The 18,649-nt window shown below is 37.8% G+C and overlaps 2 protein-coding genes across 3 annotated transcripts in view; one reads left to right on the top strand and one right to left on the bottom strand.

Moving 5' to 3' along the window:
- Positions 1–18,649, top strand: part of LOC126073259 (TLC domain-containing protein 4-like) — a 231,307-nt gene that overhangs the window by 58,714 nt on the left and 153,944 nt on the right. The gene's annotated exons all lie outside the window — the stretch shown is intronic.
- Positions 1–18,649, bottom strand: part of ALG14 (ALG14 UDP-N-acetylglucosaminyltransferase subunit) — a 925,968-nt gene that overhangs the window by 866,901 nt on the left and 40,418 nt on the right. The window contains exon 2 of one of the 2 annotated variants that reach the window (XR_007516700.1): positions 6,232–6,381. The exons of the other annotated variant lie outside the window; for it this stretch is intronic. The gene's annotated coding sequence lies outside the window, so the exon portion shown is untranslated. The remainder of the gene's footprint in view (positions 1–6,231; positions 6,382–18,649) is intronic. 2 annotated transcript variants of the gene reach the window in all.

Genomic DNA, 18,649 nt, shown 5'->3' with positions numbered 1-18,649 from the left:
TCAATTCTTCTTCTGTCTTCCTAATTCATTGTCAAGCTTTCCCATGCATATGAGGCTATTGAAAATATCATGGCTTGGGTTAGGTGCACCTTAGTCCTCAGAATGACATCTTTGCTTTTTAACACTTCAAACAGGTCTTTTGCAGCAGATTTGCCTAATGCAATACGTGGTTTGATTTCTTGACTGCTGCTTCCACGGGTGTTGATTGTGGATGAAATCCCTGACAACTTCAGTCTTTGCTCCACGTATCATGATGTTGCTTACTGGTCCAGTTGTAAGGATTTTTTTTTTTTTATGTTAAGGTGTAATCCATACTGAAGTCTGTGGCCTCTGATCATCGTCAGTAAGTGCTTCATGTCTTCTTCATGGTCAGCAAGCAAGGTTGTGTCATCTGCATATCGAAGGTTGTTAATGAGTCTTCCTCCAATCCTGATGCTGCGTTCTTCACATAGTCCAGATTCTCGGATTATTTGCTCAGCATACAGATTGAACAAGTATGGTGAAAGGGTACAACCGTGATGTACACCTTTCCTGACATTAAATCACGCAGTATTCCCTTGTTCTGTTTGAATGACTGCCTCTTGGTCTAAGCACAGGTTCTTCATGAGCACAATTAAGTGTTCTGGAATTCCCATAGTTCCCAGCGTTATCCATAATTTGTTATGATCTACACAGTCGAATGCCTCTGCACAGTCAATAAAATACAGTTAAACATCTGTGTTTTGACAGAGCGCACTCTTACCACTTTTCTGTCTCTCTCCATTAGTGGAAAATACTTTAGTTTTCCTTCTCTGAAAGGTTTCTACCTTACACAGGTTCTAGCTTTTACAGGTTTTATTGTATACACATTCGCCACACTTTGAAATGCAATTAATACAAAGTTTACAAACTGGAACAAAACCCCCAAATTATAATTAGTTTACAAATATATCTTGTTTAGAATTGTGAAAGATAGACCCTAAATGCATTAGCAAGCATATGCAGCCTGTCCATTGTGCGCAGTTAGCACCCCACCTTGTGGAGAATAGTAGGTGTTGTCAAATGGAAGCTTGTTATTTTAATTTCAAAGGTACCGACTGATATTCCCTGCACATGCTGCTGCAACTACAAAACTGCCTGATTCAAATACACAGGCCAAAAGATACAAACCAAATGAGTCCCTGTTTATTAAAGTAACAGAAAAACTAATGTGTGTTTCCAAAATACAAGTATTCTAACCTTAGAACAATGATGCGATGGCATGTATTTGTACCTCTTCTTTAGAAAATAAATATTTCATATCAATAAGTTATTTCTTTCATTGGGGCTTTTATATCAGTTTTTTTTTACAATAATTTCTGTTGTTTTCTAATTGTAACCCTTGAAAATACAGAAAAATGTATAAAAGTGAAAATAAAAATCAACTATCATCCATAATCCAAAGATAATAAGTCTCCCTTTCCCTGTTTTCCAACTTTAAAAATATCTGATCACTTAAATTCCTTCTGCAACAGAAAACATTCTAAGATGATCTCAGGTTTCTACAATTAAAATAATTTCTTCTCTTGTGATCTTAACCAATTTCCTATCACAGTTCTCCACTGCCATCCCAGGAATTCACTTCACTTCTCTCCTAGATTATAGTCTGAGTCCTTGGAACACAGTCTTCCTCCTTCTTGGCTCCCCCTTGTTTGAGTGAAGCACATTCACTGTGAAAGGGTAAATGGAAGAGTCAGTTTGAGGACATCGTTCCACTGCGTTCTGGATGCCATTTAGACCCCCAAGAGGACTCCTTTTTTTTTTTTTTATTTCTAGAAGTTTTTGGTATCTTCTCTTTATTGCTAGCCCTGAAATTGTATAATCATACATTTTGTGGTGGCTACAGATTGATTGAGCTGGGGCTAGTCCTTCTAGTTTGAAAGTCTTGTCCTTCCAGTTCTGGGAATTTTTCCTAGGTCGTTGTCTTTTTTTTTCCTAAATAACTGTTCCTGTTTCCTTGTTCTTTCTGGATAGTGAAGCTCCAATATCCAGTTTGATTATCTAATTTTCTTATCTTTTCCCTATTATTTTTATCTTTTTATTCTGCTCTCTAAAAAAAAAAAAAATAGCAGAGTTCAATGAGATCCTCGTTTTTTTTTTATTGATTTTTTTTCATTCATGTAATCGAAATTTTAATAGTCTAGGGTCTTTCTTGTTCTATGTGTTTTGTTTGTTTGGTTAGTATTTTTAAAAATAGATCTTACTCTTTCCTTTTAAGCATACAATGCCTTCTCATTTCTCTGAAGGTATTATTTTCTTTTAAGCTGCCCTCTCCCCCTTTAAGGAGGGCTGGTGGTGCAGGTAAGTGCTCAGCTGCTCACCAAAAATTTGGTGGTCTGAACCCACGCAATGGCTCTGTGGGAAAAGACCTTTTGATCTGCTTCTGTAAAGATTACAGCCAAGAAAACCCTATGGGGCAGTTCTACTCTGTGACATGGGGTCGCTATGAGTCAGAATTGACTCCATGACAAACAACTCCTCCCTTGCTCCCTGCACTGCCCTTTTCTCAAAGTTCGTTTTTTTCCCCAAAGTTCCTTTCTGGTTTCTCTTGTGTTAAAGGCTTTTCTCAAATGTCCAGTAGTCTGTGGATGTCAATTATAATTCAAACCAGTGATGATTCTCAAAGAGGAAGGGGAGGCTTTTCCCTCAGGCAATATTTGGCAGTCTAGAAACATATTTAAAGAGCCCTGGTGGTGCAGTGGTTAAGTGCTCCATTGCCTGGAGATCTGTTTCTGTAAAGATTACAGCCAAGAAAATCCTATGGGACAGTTCTACTCTGTCATATAGGATCACTATGAGTCAGAATCGACTTGACGGCAATGGGTGATGGGTAGAGACATACTGGGTTGCCATGACAAGGGGGTGAGGGGAGTAGCTATTGGCATGTAGCAGCTAGAGGCCAGGAATGCTGTTAAACCTCCTACAGTGCACACAACAGCTCCCTTTCTTCCCCTAAGAACAAAAAATTATCTGTTAATAGTGTCAAGATTGAGAAACCCTGTTCATATTAAAGAAGGAGGCATTAAAAGGCAGACTAGAAGCTATGTGTGATGGCAGGGCTTTCCACTGGAAAGTAAAAATAATCGGGCTCAGGTCATTTCACTGGGGAAATCCTGAGTGCCAGAACTCAAGCTCTTGCCTGGGGGATATAAATGTAGCTGCCAGCATTCTGGGAACTGATCAGGAAAGGGGATCTAGGTAGTGTGTACTGGGGGGCACATGAAATGAGTACTTTTTTTTTTTTTTACTTTATTAGGCACATTTTAATATTTAAAACTTGATTTTCAAAATATTCACTGCTACTAAAATTCATATTTGTAAAAATAATTTTACTTCCCTAAAATACTTTTTTTTTTTTTAATTCATTCTTCTTAATGCCTGTTTTCACAGCAGTGTCTTGTCCTAGTTGTTTTCAAAGTTCAACCTCTCTGCAGGTATAATAATAGTTACCTGGTGAGGGTACAAGGAGCCCTGGTGACCACAGTGGTTCAAGCGATTGACTGCTAACTGAAAGGTCAGTGATTGGAAACTACCAGCAGCTCCGCAGAAGAAAGATGTGGCAGTCATCTTCCATAGACCTTTACAGCCTTGGAAACCCTATGGGATCTCTATGAGCCAGAATCAACTCGATGGCAGTGGATTTGGGGTTGGAGAGTCTGGGAGTCTAACTGCAGACTTCAACCAAGTGTCCCATTTCAGCCCCATCCTGCACCCCAGGCTTTACACGTACCTGATGCCTTCATGATCTTTTATTTACTGGTCCTACCCAATGATGCTTTTATTAACTCTTAAGGTTTCTGGTACTTATGCTTTTGCCTTCCTAAACGCACCAAAAACTTCTTGAAGCAAAAAGACACTTCCTTTCCTTACTTGTACTCCTCATAAAACTTAGTCCAAAGTTTTACACACACAATATTGCTCAACCAATGTTCACTTCTGATTTTCAAGAAGGATTTTACTTTTGGGAAGACAAAGCTTCTAACGACCTGTTCTACCTATCTAAGACAAAGAAGAGCATATAAACAAATATACCTACACAACCTCAGCAACTTGTTTGGTGAATGATTTCTATTAACTGAAAACACTTTCCAGGTGAAGAGACTTTGCTCCAAAGCCGTATAAAGCCTTTTCAAGCCAGGACTTCCAACAGGTTCATTCTGGTTAGACCCATGCTGAGAATCTGCATTTCTTATAGACTCATCTGGGGATCTCCTTAGATTCTGATTCAGTACATCTGGGGTAGGGAGCCTTAGTGGTGCAGTGGTTAAATCGCTTGGCTACGAACCAAAAGGTTGGTGGTTCGAACCCATCAGCTGCTCCGTGGAAGAAAGATGTGGCAGTCTGCCTCTATAAAGATTTACAGCCTTGGAAACCCTATGGGGCAGCTCTACTCTGTCCTATAGGGTATGAGCTGGAATCGACTCAAGGGCAGGGGGTTTTAGTGCAAGAAAAGGCTCAAAGCCTTCTCAATGATTTAAAAGCTCCATGTGCGGCAAGTGAAGGTAATTGTGATGAAGAATTTACTGGGAATTCAGTTGGTTTAATTGTTTCAAAGTGCAGGCAAATTTATATATAAAGAGCAAATAGGAGTTGTCTGTAAGTCGGATGTTCCTAACCTGGGGACTGCCTGTACTAGAAATCTCTACTCTAGCAGCCATTATAAAGTAGGACCCTCTCCCTCCTCTACTAAGTAGTGAGAGTTCCCAGCAGCTCAATGTTGAGTAGTGCACTGCCACCTGGTGGCACCATGAGGAGATGACATCGGTATGGGCTGGAGATAAAGAAGTGAGTAAAATAATACAAGTCCTTCAATGCCTGAAAGGACTCCCTAGGAGCACTTCTTAAACTTGAAGAACCTTTCTGGGGAGAGGCAGGAGGGAGAGAGAGAAAGACAGAAGAGGAAGGGAGAGAGCAACCTTCTTGTTAGTTGCCGTCGAGTTGATTCCCACTCATGGCAACCCCCTGTGCGCAGAGGAGAACTAACTGCTCCACAGGGTTTTCAAGGCTGTGACTTTTTGGAAGCAAATCACCAGGCCTTTCTTCTGAGGCACCTCCGGATGGGTTCAAATCGTAAGCCCATCCACAGTTTCGGCCAGTAGTGGGGTCCTCAACTGCCACCCAGAGACCCTGAGAGAGCAAGCAATGGTGTTGAAATCAGTGCAGGGAGGGCCCGGCAGTCCAGTTGAGCTCCATAAGTCTCCGGGGCTCCCCAGCCAAAGCAGAGACTGTTGATTCGTTGGGGTGGTGTGAAACATCGTCTATAAGGACGCGTGTAGACAGGGATGCCCCCACCTGCAGACTCCCTGGGTCAGTGGATGGCAACTCCATTCTTAAAATCGCTCAGACCAAAAGCTGTGAAGTCGTGCTTCGCAATGCCTTTCTCTCTTTCCCACTCCAGATCCAATCTGTGGGGAAATTCTGTTAACTCTACTTTCAAAAAATATCCGGAATCCAACTACTTCCTCCTACCCATCTGGGTGCAAGACACCACTACCTCTTGCTTGAATTGCTGCAATCACCTCCTAACTGTTCTCTGTTTTTTAACTGGACACTTGTCCCTTACAGCCTATCTGCAACACAGCAACCAGAGTAATCTGTTTAAAATAGCAGTTAAATCATCTTACTTCTCAGGGCAAAATCTTCCAACAGCTCCTTATTTTCCTAGGAGTATGAGATAAACTCCTCACAAGGCCTAAACAGAGTTGAATCAACTCTGACCCGTGGTGACCCTATGTGAGTCAGAGTACAACTGTGCTCCACAGGGTTGTCAATTGTTGATTTTTTTTTTTTCTGGAAGTTGATTGCCAGGCTTTTCTTCTGAGGTATCTCTGGGTGGACTTGAACCTTAACCTTCTGGTTAGTAGCTGAGCATGTTAAACATTTGCATTGCCAAGAGACTCCCACCAAGGCCCACAAAGGTCCTGTATCATCTGCTCCCTTCTGCATCCCCGCCCCTCCCATCTCCTCTCCCTTGTCTCTCCCCTCTACATATTCCGCTCCAGCCACCAGGCTGCCTTGTCCTTCCCCCAACATCAGGAATGCCCCACTCTAGGGCTTGTCCAGTGGCTTCTCCCTCTGCCTTACATACTCTCCCCCGAGGTGTCCCATCTTCTTCAAGGCCCCATGAGCAACAGCAATTTTCTCCTCCTGTCAGGATTCCCAGTCCCCCTTCATCCTGTGTAACCCCCACAGTTTTACCATGGTCTTACTCACCAAGTCTGTTATTGTTGCTTTTCCTATCGCTCGTGTGTAGCAAGCACCTGGAGGACTTTTTTGTTCTGGAGGTCTGCTTTGTTCACAGGTGAATCCCAAGTGCCTCAAACAATCCCTGGCACATAGTTGGCATTCAGCAAATATGTGTCACTGAATAAACAAAGTTTAGAAAAAGAAAAAAAAAAAAAAGAATTCTGTTATTGCATTATACATTTGGGAAAAATAAAAAAATCTTTGTAAATTTTTAAATGTCAGGAACACACTTCTGTATTTATTCACATCGTATTTAATGTCTCTCAATAAGATTTCACAGTTTTCTCCATAGCTGATCATTTCCTTTTAGTCAAGATCCTTTCCCACGGTTTAATTTATTTCTTGTTGTCTTTTCTAGTTGAGTTTTGCATATTCAGCTTGCACCTGCCACTTTCCTGAACTTCTATTATTTGATAGTCTTTCAGTTGATCTTTTTTTGTTTTCTACATTTAATTATTTATAGAATATACGACTTTGTTTTTTCCTTTGCAATACTTAATATCTCTTTTTTCATCTTAAGTGTCAGGTCAAAACCAAAAATAGTATGGCTAATGGCAAATGCTCTTATTTTGGTTCTGATTTGGAAGAGGAAGACTGCCTCTAATGGACAACATTGGCTTCTGGTTCCAAACACACTTTTTCATATTAAGGAAAACAGTGAAAATGTTAGAATAATGGGTTATTTGTGCCCAATAATGGGTTATTTGTGTCTCAGGAAGGTAAACACGGGGAGTCACGTATTTGAGTGGGATGCAGAGAAGACAAGTAGAGTCCAAAGCAGCAGCAGCACACGCAGGGTTTGCTGTTAGCAGGCAGGTGGTGTTGCCGGTCAGAGCAAACAGCTGAAAACACGAACAGAGGGCAAAAAGGGTTATCTAGCGGCGAGAACAACAACAACAGAGGATATCTATTACCTTTGTCTCTAGGCTGTGCACTGTTTATATGTTTATGCTCTTTCATAATTTCTAGGTTATTCCAAAACTGTAATTCAATCAACAATCTGGGAAAACGCTATATAGTAGGAAAGGATTAGCCCACCTTGTGATGTCAGCCAGTTACTTGGGCTTTTTGTGTTTTAGCTTTTTTCTAGTCAAAGTAACAACCACAACTATTGTAGAAAATTTGGAAAGTTTTAAGAATAGTTGCAGAATGTGCATGATATATGTATAAACATGTTTATGGCGGTGTTCACTGGAAAACTGAAAAAAAAAAAGATATATCAATAGTATAGAGTACTATGCAATCATTAAAAACAAGGTAGAACCTATATGTTCCAACATGGAAAGCTATCAAGGTATAGAGATAAATTAAAAAAAGTCATAGACAATACATAAGGCGTGGCTGGTAAGCTAGTCATACCTGCACCTCTCCCAAAACTCCCAACACCATCTACGTGACTGTGTATACATATGTTGTTATTGTTGTTAGTTGCTGTTGAGTCAGTGCCTATCCACAGCAACCCTATGTACGACAAAACAAAACACTGTGCCATCCTCACAATCATTGTTATGCTTGAGCCCACATTGCAGCCATTGTGTCAATCCATCTCACTGAAGGTCTTCTTCTTTTTCGCTGACCCTCGACTTTACCAAGCATGATGTCCCCCTCCAGGGTCTGGTCCCTCCTGATAACATGTCCAAAGTATGTGACACAAAGTCTCGCCATCCTTGCTCCTAAGGAGCATTCTGGTTGTACTTCTTCCAAGAGAGATTTGTTCGTTCTGGGATATTCAGTATTCTTCTCCAACACCAGAGTTCAAAGGTATCAATTCTTTTTGGTCTTCCTTATTCATTGCCCAGCTTTGGCATGCTTATGAGGTGATTGAAAACACCACGGCTTAGGTCAGGTGCATCTTAGTCCTTAGAGTGACATCTTTGCTTTTTAAAACTTTCAAGAGATCTTTTGCAAAGATTTGCCCAATAAAATGTATCACTTAATTTCTTGACAGCTGCTTCCATGGGTGTTGATTATGAATGCTGGTAAAATAAAACCCTTGACAACTTTAGTATTTTTTCCATTTATCATGATATTGCTTATTGGCCCAGTTGTAAGGATTTTTGTTTTCTTTATGTTGAGGTGTAATCCATACTGAAGGCTGTGGTCTTTGATCTTCATCAGTAAGTGCTTCAAGTCCTCTTCACTTTCAGAAGGCAAGGTTGTGTCATCTGCATAACGTAGGTTGTTAATAAGTCTTCCTCCAATCCTGATGTCAAATCTTCTTCATACAGCCAAGCTTTCAGTATCACATAGACATATATACATATACATATATACATACCTATATATATACTATATATATTAGTATGTACCCATAACTAATAATATTTTGTTATATGTTGTCTTAGTTATCTAGTGCTGCTATAACAAATACCAAAAGTGGATGAGTTTAAGAAATAGAAATTGATCTTCTCACAGTTTAGGAGGCTAGAAGTCTGAATTTGGGGTGTCAGCTCTAGGGGAAGGACTTGACTGCCCATCTTTCCATTAACAGCTAAGTGTTTAACCATTTGTGCTATAGTGGGACTCCTTAAACAAAATAACATTATTATTTTAAAATTTAGCTCAAAAACCTGCTATATGTTTATATTTAGCATAAATAAATGCCAGCATTGAAATATTTTTGTCTACAAGCTAGGAAAAATATTTGGAAATTGTTTACCCTTCGGCCAAAGATTAGACAGGCTCATAAAACAAACAATAATACCAATAGCTGTACCACATACAAGAGACTAAATGGGTACACCAGCCCAGAGGCAAGTACAAGAAGGCAGAAGGGGACAGAAAAGCTGGACGAATGGAAATGGGGAACCCAAGGTCGAGAAGGGGAGAACGCTGACATGTCTTGGGGTTGGCAACCAATGTCACAAAACAATATGTGCATTAATTGTTTAATGAGAAACTAATTTGCTGTGTAAACCTTCATCTACAGCAAAATTAAAAAAAAAAAATTAGAAATCTGTATAATTCCAAACAAGATGAAGTAATGAATCAAAAAACAAAAAATTCATTACCTATATCTGAGTAACTCTTAAGTTATTCATAACTGGTAATTTGTACCTTCTCATTTCTGGGAACGTCTCTCTTTGTTTTTAGAAGAGCAGGCCTCTGTGAAAATGTGGGCTTTGGCTTCTCACCAGAACCAAGCGTGGATCGATATCCTTTATTCCTAAAGTGCTCCGAGTGATATGGATGACAAACCCTGCCCAAGTACATAGCAGTTGACTAATAGTGCTTTAAAATGGTATAGATTTTCTGGCTCACCTAAGAAATCTAAAAAAATTAAATTACAGCGAGGTAGCTCAAAGCCTATAACCATAAGAATATTATCTGTAGTTCGGAAATCGCAGCTGGACATAGTAACATCAGAAAAAAAAAAGTGAGTGAAACTGCCAAGGGCAGGGAATGGGCTGGGGTAGTGGGTGAGCTAGGCTATTTATACAAGTGGCCCAGAACAGGCACAGACACAGAGGACACATTAAAGCCCTGACTTTCATTAGGAAATGAATTTGACTTTCGCTCTGACAAGATGATGATATACACTCACCTGAAAATCCTCCCTCCACAGACAGATTAAAAATGCTATAAGAAATATAACAAAATACTATTTTAAATGAATATCTGAACTGGAAAGAAAGAAAGGGAAATCCTCATTTGCCAGAAACAAGAAGAAAAGGAAAAGGGAGCTGATAGCTTGTGACTCTCGGGTTTGGAGAAGAAAATGTAATTATACCAAAAGCAGGCTGGGGTTTCAGTGCCCCTGCAGGTTCTGAAGGAGAAGCCTACAAAAGAACAACAGATAGACAGCTGATTTCTCAAAGACAGTAACAGCTCCCCTAAATCTTAAAGAGTTTAGTATGGATTGAATTGTGTCTCCCAAAAATACATGTTGTAAATTCCAACCTGTGGTTAAAAAGCCCTGGTTGCACAGTGGTTAAGCACTCAGCTGCTAACAGAAAGGTCGGCAGTTCGAACCCACCAGCTGCTCTGTGGGAGAAAGATGTGCCAGTCTGCTTCTGTAAAGATTTACAGCCTTGGAAACCTAATGTGGGCAGTTCTATTCTGTCTTACAGGGCCACCATGAGTCAGAATCAACTCAATGGCAATGGGTTTGGTTTTGGGCTTTTTATGCCTGTGGATATAATCCCATTTGGGAGTGTTTTTGTTGTTGTTGTTGTTAACAAGGCAGTATTAGTGCAGGGTGTGTTTTAAGTCAATTTCTTTTGTGATATCATCTCATAGCAACCGATTTCAGGGCAGTGGGTTTGGTTTTTATTTGGTTTTCTTTTGAGATACAGAAAAGCAGATTATGCAAGTAATCAGGCGAGCACCAATGGAGGGGAAGACCCATGCCACACTGCCAAGTACCTTCTCCCAGAGTGGACAGGTGTTGAGAGCCTTCCCCTAGAGCTGGTGCCCTGAATTCAGCCTTCTACTCTCCTAAACTGTGAGAAAATAAATTTGTTTGTTAAAGCCAACCATGTGGTATTTCTGTTACAGCAGCACTAGATAACTAAGACTGAGTGCCTTGGGACTCAGTTCTTAGACTTCTTCTATTTTCTAGCTATACTTGATCCCTGCTATTGGGTCACCATGAGTTGGAATTGACTCCACGGCAACAGGTTTGGTTTTGGGGTTTTGTAGTCATTAGCTACCATCGAGTAACTCATGGTGACCCCATGTGTTACAGAGTAGAACTGCTCCATAGGCTTTTCTTGGCTGTAATCTTTAAAGGAGCATATCACTGGACCTTACTTCCATGGAGTCACTGTTGGGTTTGAACTGACAATCTTTAGATTAGCAGCTGACTACAAACTACTTGTGCCATCCAGGTTCCTTGTTTTAAGTACACCATCTAAACACAGAGGACTCCAAAATTTATATTCCAGACCACACTTCTATTCTGAACTCCAGATTCATAGATTCAACTGAATACACATCTTCACTTATCTGTTTACAGACATCTCACACTTAGCCCACCTGCTCCCTTCTAGAATCATCCCCATCTCAGTAAGTAGCAACTCTATTTTTCAGGTGGCTCAGCCCAAAAAACTGTCATCCTCCATTCCTCTTTGTTCTCTCACACCCCACATCTTGTCTGTTAGCAAATTCTATTAACTCTAACTCTACCTTCAAAATAGATCCAGAATCCAAACACTTCCCATCACATCCACTGCTGCTATCCTGGTCCAAGCTACACCAATGCTGGATTACTGCACTAGCTTCTGAACTTCTCTTCCCTGCTTCTGCCCTTGCCTCTTTAGTTTATTTAATAGCCAAATTGATCCTAATAAAATATACGCCAGATTATGTCAATCCTCTACCAAAAACATTCCAATGGCTCCCATTTTACTCAAGAGAAAAACCTAAGCTAAAAATGGACATCAAGTCCTTAAAAGATCTAAGCTCAATACCCTCACCCCTTACCTTATGACCTCATATCCTACTTAGCTCTCCCTCCTTACTTTGTTTTGGCCACACTAACTTCCTTGTTATTTCTCAAACATGGTGGGCACAGTCCTACTGCAGGCACTTCTTTGCAATTACTACATTCTCTTTCAAGAACTCTCTTTCCCTAGATGACTTTATTCCTCAGGTCTTTGTTCAAATGTCAAGTTTTCTGGCCACTCTACCTAAAATTGAAATCTCCCTCCTATTTCCAATGTTCCCTATTTCCCCTTCTTGATGTATATCTCTCCTTAGCATTACTATTACCACCTTACACATTTTACTTAATTGTGTTGTTTATTGTCAGCTCCTTCTCCCCTCCCCCATTAGAATGTAGGCATCATGAGGACAGGGATTTTTCTCTTTCAGATATGTTTTATCTACTACTGTATCCTTAGCACCCAGAAAGCAACAAATATTTGTTAAATAAGTTAATGAATGCTAGCTTCACAGTTATGAAGGAAAAATGTCAACCCGGAATCCTAAATACAACGGAATACAATCAAAGCAAGGGCAAAAACAAAACCCATTTTTAGGCAAAGAAACAAAAAAACATGGAAAGAATCATTTACAGGTCCTCCATGGAAGAATTTATAAAAGACATATTTCTGGAAGAAAGACACTGAGCCCAAAAGGAAGGAGTGGGACATGAGAAATAAGCGTAAGCAAAGAAAATGTTATATAAATATAAAAACAACTATATAAATATAAAAACAAGGTGGAAGCAAGGTACTAAACAATAATATATAAGATGGAAGGGAGTTATCACAATTCAGGCATTCTAAATGCCTTGCTTTTTGGAAGGAGAGCAGAGATATTAATTTTTTTTAAGTCAGGTATTTATCCATGTTAACAATTTAAAGATAACTTCAAAGAGAAGAGAATGTATAATTTCCCTTCTAAGAAAAGCAGAAAAGAGAAGACAAAAAACTTAATACAAACAGAAGACACCCAGTGCCAAAACCCAGTGCCGTCGATAGAAGGAAAAAAAATTCAAAGAAAAGGTATTGTAAGTGAAAAGACAAACCAAAATAGATAGTAGAAATAAACCTAATACATCAGAAATTACAATAAATGTAAATGTACCAAACATGCCACTTAGAAGATAACGTTCTCAGGTCTGAATTTTAAAAATTCAGCTATATGCCATTTATAAAAGACACACCTAAAACATAATGACACACAAATGAAGTGAAAATAAAGAGATGGGAAAAGATATAGTATGCAAATACTAACAAAAAGAAAGCTGGCACTATTATATTAATATCAGATAAAACAGATTTTAATGAAAAAAACCATTACTAGAGATAAAGTAGGTCACTTGATAAAAATAACAATTCACTCTAAAGAATCAAATTTGAACTAGAATGCGACAATACACAAAACTGACAAACATACAGAGAAAATGACAAATTTGTCAGTAATGAATAGATCAAGCAGTCAAAAAATTAATAAAGAGGTAGAAGACTTGAACAACACAATAAATAACATTAAAAAACATTATGGACACATAAATAGCTTTCTACCAAACAATAGGGAGTATAATTTCTTTACAAGCACACAAAGATTTACCAAAATTGACCACAGACTAGGCCACAAAGCAAGTCTCAACAAATACCAAGAACTTCTCTTATAGAGAACACATTCTATCCTTACACTGTCAGAATGGATTTTTTTTTTTAATCCAGCTATATACTACTTACAGAGATACATCTACAACATAAAAGCACATAAAAAATTAGGGTAGTCATATTAATATCAGAAAAATATAGACTTTAAGAAAAAGCATTTTGAGGATAAAATAGGTCTCTTAATACTCTAATGACAAAAAGTTCAGCTGCCCAGTAGAATCTAACAATTCTAAACCTAAATGTATGTAATATAACAGCCACCAAAATAAAGAAAGCAAATATTGATACAAGATAAAATTAAACCTAGCATTATAGAGGGAAATTTCAATATACCTATTTCAGGAGTCAATGAATCATGCAAACAAAAAGATTAGCAAAGTCACAGTAGATTGGAACAGCGTAATTAATAAGCTTGATTTAATGGTCATATTTAACGGGCACATCAATTACAGAATACAGATTTTTCTCTAGGACAATGGAAATTCTCAACCATTTAAAAATACTGGGTCTCATAGTGGCCAATTTAATCACTACATTGGAATAAAATAAATCAATAATAAGAAATTTATGTGTGGAAATTTAAAAACATTTGAAATAATTAGTGGGTCAAAAAGAATTTATAATAGAAACTTTAAAACACTTAGAAACAAATGATAATGAAAATATAACAAAATTTCTGACATGCAACTATAATGTTAACAAAAGAGCAATTTATAGTCACAAATACCTATACTCAAAAATAAAAAAGGCTGAAAATCAATGGCTAAAGGTATAACTTAAGAAATTAGAACAACAGAATAAACTCACAAAAGCAGATGGAAGATTACAAAAATGTAAAAAGAAAAAAATTAAAGCAATAGAAAATAAGACACAAGAAACAAATAAAAAAGCTAACAATGGAGAATAATAAAATCGGCAAATCTCTGGCCTCAAGTAGGCAACATAATGAATGAATAAAAGGGAACAAGTACAAATACAGCAGAGATTTAAAATATAATAAGACTATTATAAAAATATTTATGCCAATACATTCGTAAACTTAAGTAAAATGGACATATTCCTAGAAAAATATCTTAGCAACACTGACTCAAGGAAAAACAGAAAGCCTATAGACCTGTAACTGTAACAAAAAAAAAAGCATATCAGGCTCAGGTGGTTTTATAGACACGTTCTATAGAACGTTATAAAAAAATTAATTCAATTCTTATACTAATTTCACCAGACGACAAAAAGTTAGGAACATTGAGGTCTCCTACAAAGGAGAAGCAATAAGAATAAGTTCAGACTACTCAGCAGAAACCATGCAGTCAAGAAGGCAATGGGATGACATATATAGAGCACTGAAGGAGAAAAACTGCCAACCAAGGATCATATATCCAGCAAAACTCTCTCTCAAATATGAAGGCGAAATTAAAACATTTTACAGATAAACACAAGCTTAGAGAATTTGCAAAAACCAAACCAAAGCTACAAGAAATACTAAAGGAAATTATTTGGTCAAAAAACCAATAATACCAGATACCAGAACACAAGGTCACAGAACAGAACATCCTGATATCAACTCAAATAGGGAAATCACAAAAACAAATTAAGATTAATTAAAAAAAAAAAAAAAACGCTCAAAACAGGGAATCATTGAAGTCAATATGTAAAAGATCACAATAATCAAAAAGAGGGACTAAATACAGGAGGCACAGAACTACCATACGGAGAGGGAAACAAGGCGATATAGGACAATACAAGTTAGGTTTTTACTTAGAAAAATAGGGGTAAATATTAAGGTAACCACAAAGAGATATAACAACTCCATAACTCAAAATAAAAGCCAAGAAAAACAAAACGACTCAGCAAACATGAAGTCAACTACTATGAAAATGAGGAACACACAATTTACAAAGAAAAACGTCTCAGCACAAAAAAGTGGGAAAATGAAATTGTCAACAACACACACAAAAAGGCATCAAAATGACAGCACTAAACACATATCTATAATTACACTGAATGTAAATGGACTAATTGCACTAATAAAGAGACAGAGAGTCTTGGACTGGATAAAGAAAACACAAGCCGTCTATATGCTGCCTACAAGAGACAACTTAGAGACACAAACAAACTAAAACTCAAAGGATGGAAAAACATATATCAAGCAAACAACAAGCAAAAAAGAGCAGGAGTGGCAATATTAATTTCTGACAAAATAGACTTTAAAGTTAGATATACCACAAAGGATAAAGAAGGACACTACATAATGATTAAAGGGACAATTGACCAGGAAGATATAACCATATTAAATATTTATGCACCCAATGACAGGGCTGCAAGATACATAAAACACACTTTAACAGAACTGAAAAGTGAGATAGACAGCTCCACAATTATAGTAGGAGACTTCAACACACCACTTTTGGAGAAGGATAGGACTTCCAGTAAGAAGCTCAATAGAGACACGGAAGACCTAATTACCTCAATCAACCAACTTGACCTCATAGACTTATACAGAACACTCCACCCAACAGCTGCAAAGTATACTTTTTTTCTAGCGCACATGGTACATTCTCTAGAATAGACCACATATTAGGTCATAAAACAAACCTTTGCAGAATCCAAAACATCGAAATAGTACAAAGCATCTTCTCAGACCACAAGGCCATAAAAGTGGAAATCAATAACAGAAAAATTAGGGAAAAGAAATCAAATACTTGGAAACTGAACAATACCCTGCTGAAAAAAGACTAGGTTATAGAAGACATTAAGGAGGGAGTAAAGAAATTCATGGAACGCAATGAGAATGAAAACACTTCCTATCAAAACCTCTGGGACACAGCAAAAGCAGTGCTCAGAGGCCAATTTATATCGATAAATGCACACATACAGAAAGAAGAAAGAGCCAAAATAAGAGAACTGTCCCTACAACTTGAACAAATAGAAAGTGAGCAACAAAAGAATCCATCAGGCACCAGAAGAAAACACATAATAAAAATTAGAGCTGAACTAAATGAAACAGAGAACAGAAAAACAACTGAAAGAATTAACAAAGCCAAAAGCTGGTTCTTCGAAAAAATTAACAAAATTGATAAACCATTGGCCAGACTGACTAAAGAAATACAGGAAAGGAAACAAATAACCCAAATAAGAAACGAGATGGGCCACATCACAACAGACCCAACTGAAATTAAAAGAATCATATCAGATTATTATGAAAAATTGTACTCTAACAAATTTGCAAACCTAGAAGAAATGGATGAACTCCTAGAAAAACACTACCTACCTAAACTAACACAATCAGAAGTAGAACAACTAAATAGACCCATAACAAAAAAAAGAGATTGAAAAGGTAATCAAAAAACTCCCAACAAAAAAAAGCCCTGGCCCAGATGGCTTTACTGCAGAGTTCTACCAAACTTTCAGAGAACAGTTAACACCACTACTTCTAAAGGTATTTCAAAGCATAGAAAATGATGAAATACTACCTAACTCATTTATGAAGCCACCATATCCCTGATACCAAAACCAGGCAAAGACACCACAGAAAAAGAAAATTACAGACCTATATCCCTCAAGAACACAGATGCAAAAATCCTCAACAAAATTCTAGCCAATAGAATTCAACAACATATCAAAAAAATAATCCACCACGACCAAGTGGGATGTATACCAGGTATACAAGGTTGGTTTAATATTAGAAAAAAACATTAATGTAATCCACCATATAAATAAAACAAAAGACAAAAAACACATGATCTTATCAATTGATGCGGAAAAGGCATTTGACAAAGGTCAACACCCATTCATGATAAAAACTCTCACCAAAATAGGAACTGAAGGAAAATTCCTCAACATAATAAAGGGCATCTAAAAGCCAACAGCCAACATCACTGTAAATGGAGAGAACCTGAAAGCATTTCCCCTGAGAACGGGAACCAGACAAGGATGCCGTTTATCATCGCTCTTATTCAACATTGTGCTAGAGGTCCTAGCCAGAGCAATTAGGCTAGACAAAGAAATAAAGGGCATCCGAATTGGCAAGGAAGAAGTAAAACTATATTTGCATATGACACAATCTTATACACAGAAAACCCTAAGGAATCATCCAGAAAACTACTAAAACTAACAGAAGAGTTTGGCAGAGTCTCAGGTTATAAGATAAACATACAAAAATCACTTGGATTCCTCTACATCAACAAAAAGAACATCGAAGAGGAAATAACCAAATCAATACCATTCACAGTAGCCCCCAAGAAGATAAAATACTTAGGAATAAATCTTACCAAAGATGTAAAAGACCTATGTAAACAAAACTACAAAGTACTACTGCAAGAAACTAAAAAGGACCTACGTAAGTGGAAAAACATACCTTGCTCATGGATAGGAAGACTTAACACAGTAAAAATGCACTTCTGATCCAAATCCCAATGACATTTTTTAATGTGATGGAGAAACAAATCACCAACTTCATATGGAAGGGAAAGAAGCCTCGGATAAGCAAAGCATTACTGAAAAAGAAGAAGAAAGTGGGAGGCCTCACTCTACCTGATTTTAGAACATATTATACAGCCACAGTAGTCAAAACAGCCTGGTACTGGTACAACAACAGGCACATAGACCAATGGAACAGAATTGAGAACCCAGATATAAATCCATCCGCATATGAGCAGCTGATATTCGACAAAGGCCCAGTGTCAGTTAATGGGGGAAAAGATAGTCTTTTTAACAAATGGTGCTGGCATAACTGGATATCCATTTGCAAAAAAATGAAACAGGACCCACACCTCACACCATGCACAAAAACTAACTCCAAGTGGATCAAAGACCTAAACATAAAGACTAAAACGATAAAGATCATGGAAGAAAAAATAGGGACAACGTTAGGAGCCCTAATACAAGGCATAAACAGAATACAAAACATTACCAAAAATGACGAAGAGAAACCAGATAACTGGGAGCTCCTAAAAATGGAAAAGAATTTTCAGCTATGACATCTCTGACCAGCGCCTGATCTCTAAAATCCATATGATTCTGTTAAAACTCAACCACAAAAAGACAAACAACCCAATCAAAAAGTGGGCAAAGGATATGAACATGCACTTCACTAAAGAAGATATTCAGGCAGCTAACAGATACATGAGAAAATGCTCTGGATCATTAGTCATTAGAGAAATGCAAATTAAAACTACGATGAGATTCCATCTCACTCCAACAAGGCTGGCATTAATCCAAAAAACACAAAACAATAAATGTTGGAGAGGCTGCGGAGAGATTGGAACTCTTATACACTGCTGGTGGGAATGTAAATTGGTACAATCACTTTG

The sequence above is a fragment of the Elephas maximus genome, chromosome 3 (assembly GCF_024166365.1).
Source record: "Elephas maximus indicus isolate mEleMax1 chromosome 3, mEleMax1 primary haplotype, whole genome shotgun sequence".
Lineage (NCBI taxonomy): Eukaryota > Metazoa > Chordata > Mammalia > Proboscidea > Elephantidae > Elephas > Elephas maximus.
The sequence above is the reverse complement of the archived record's forward strand: the minus strand, read 5'-3'. Positions and strand labels throughout refer to the sequence as shown.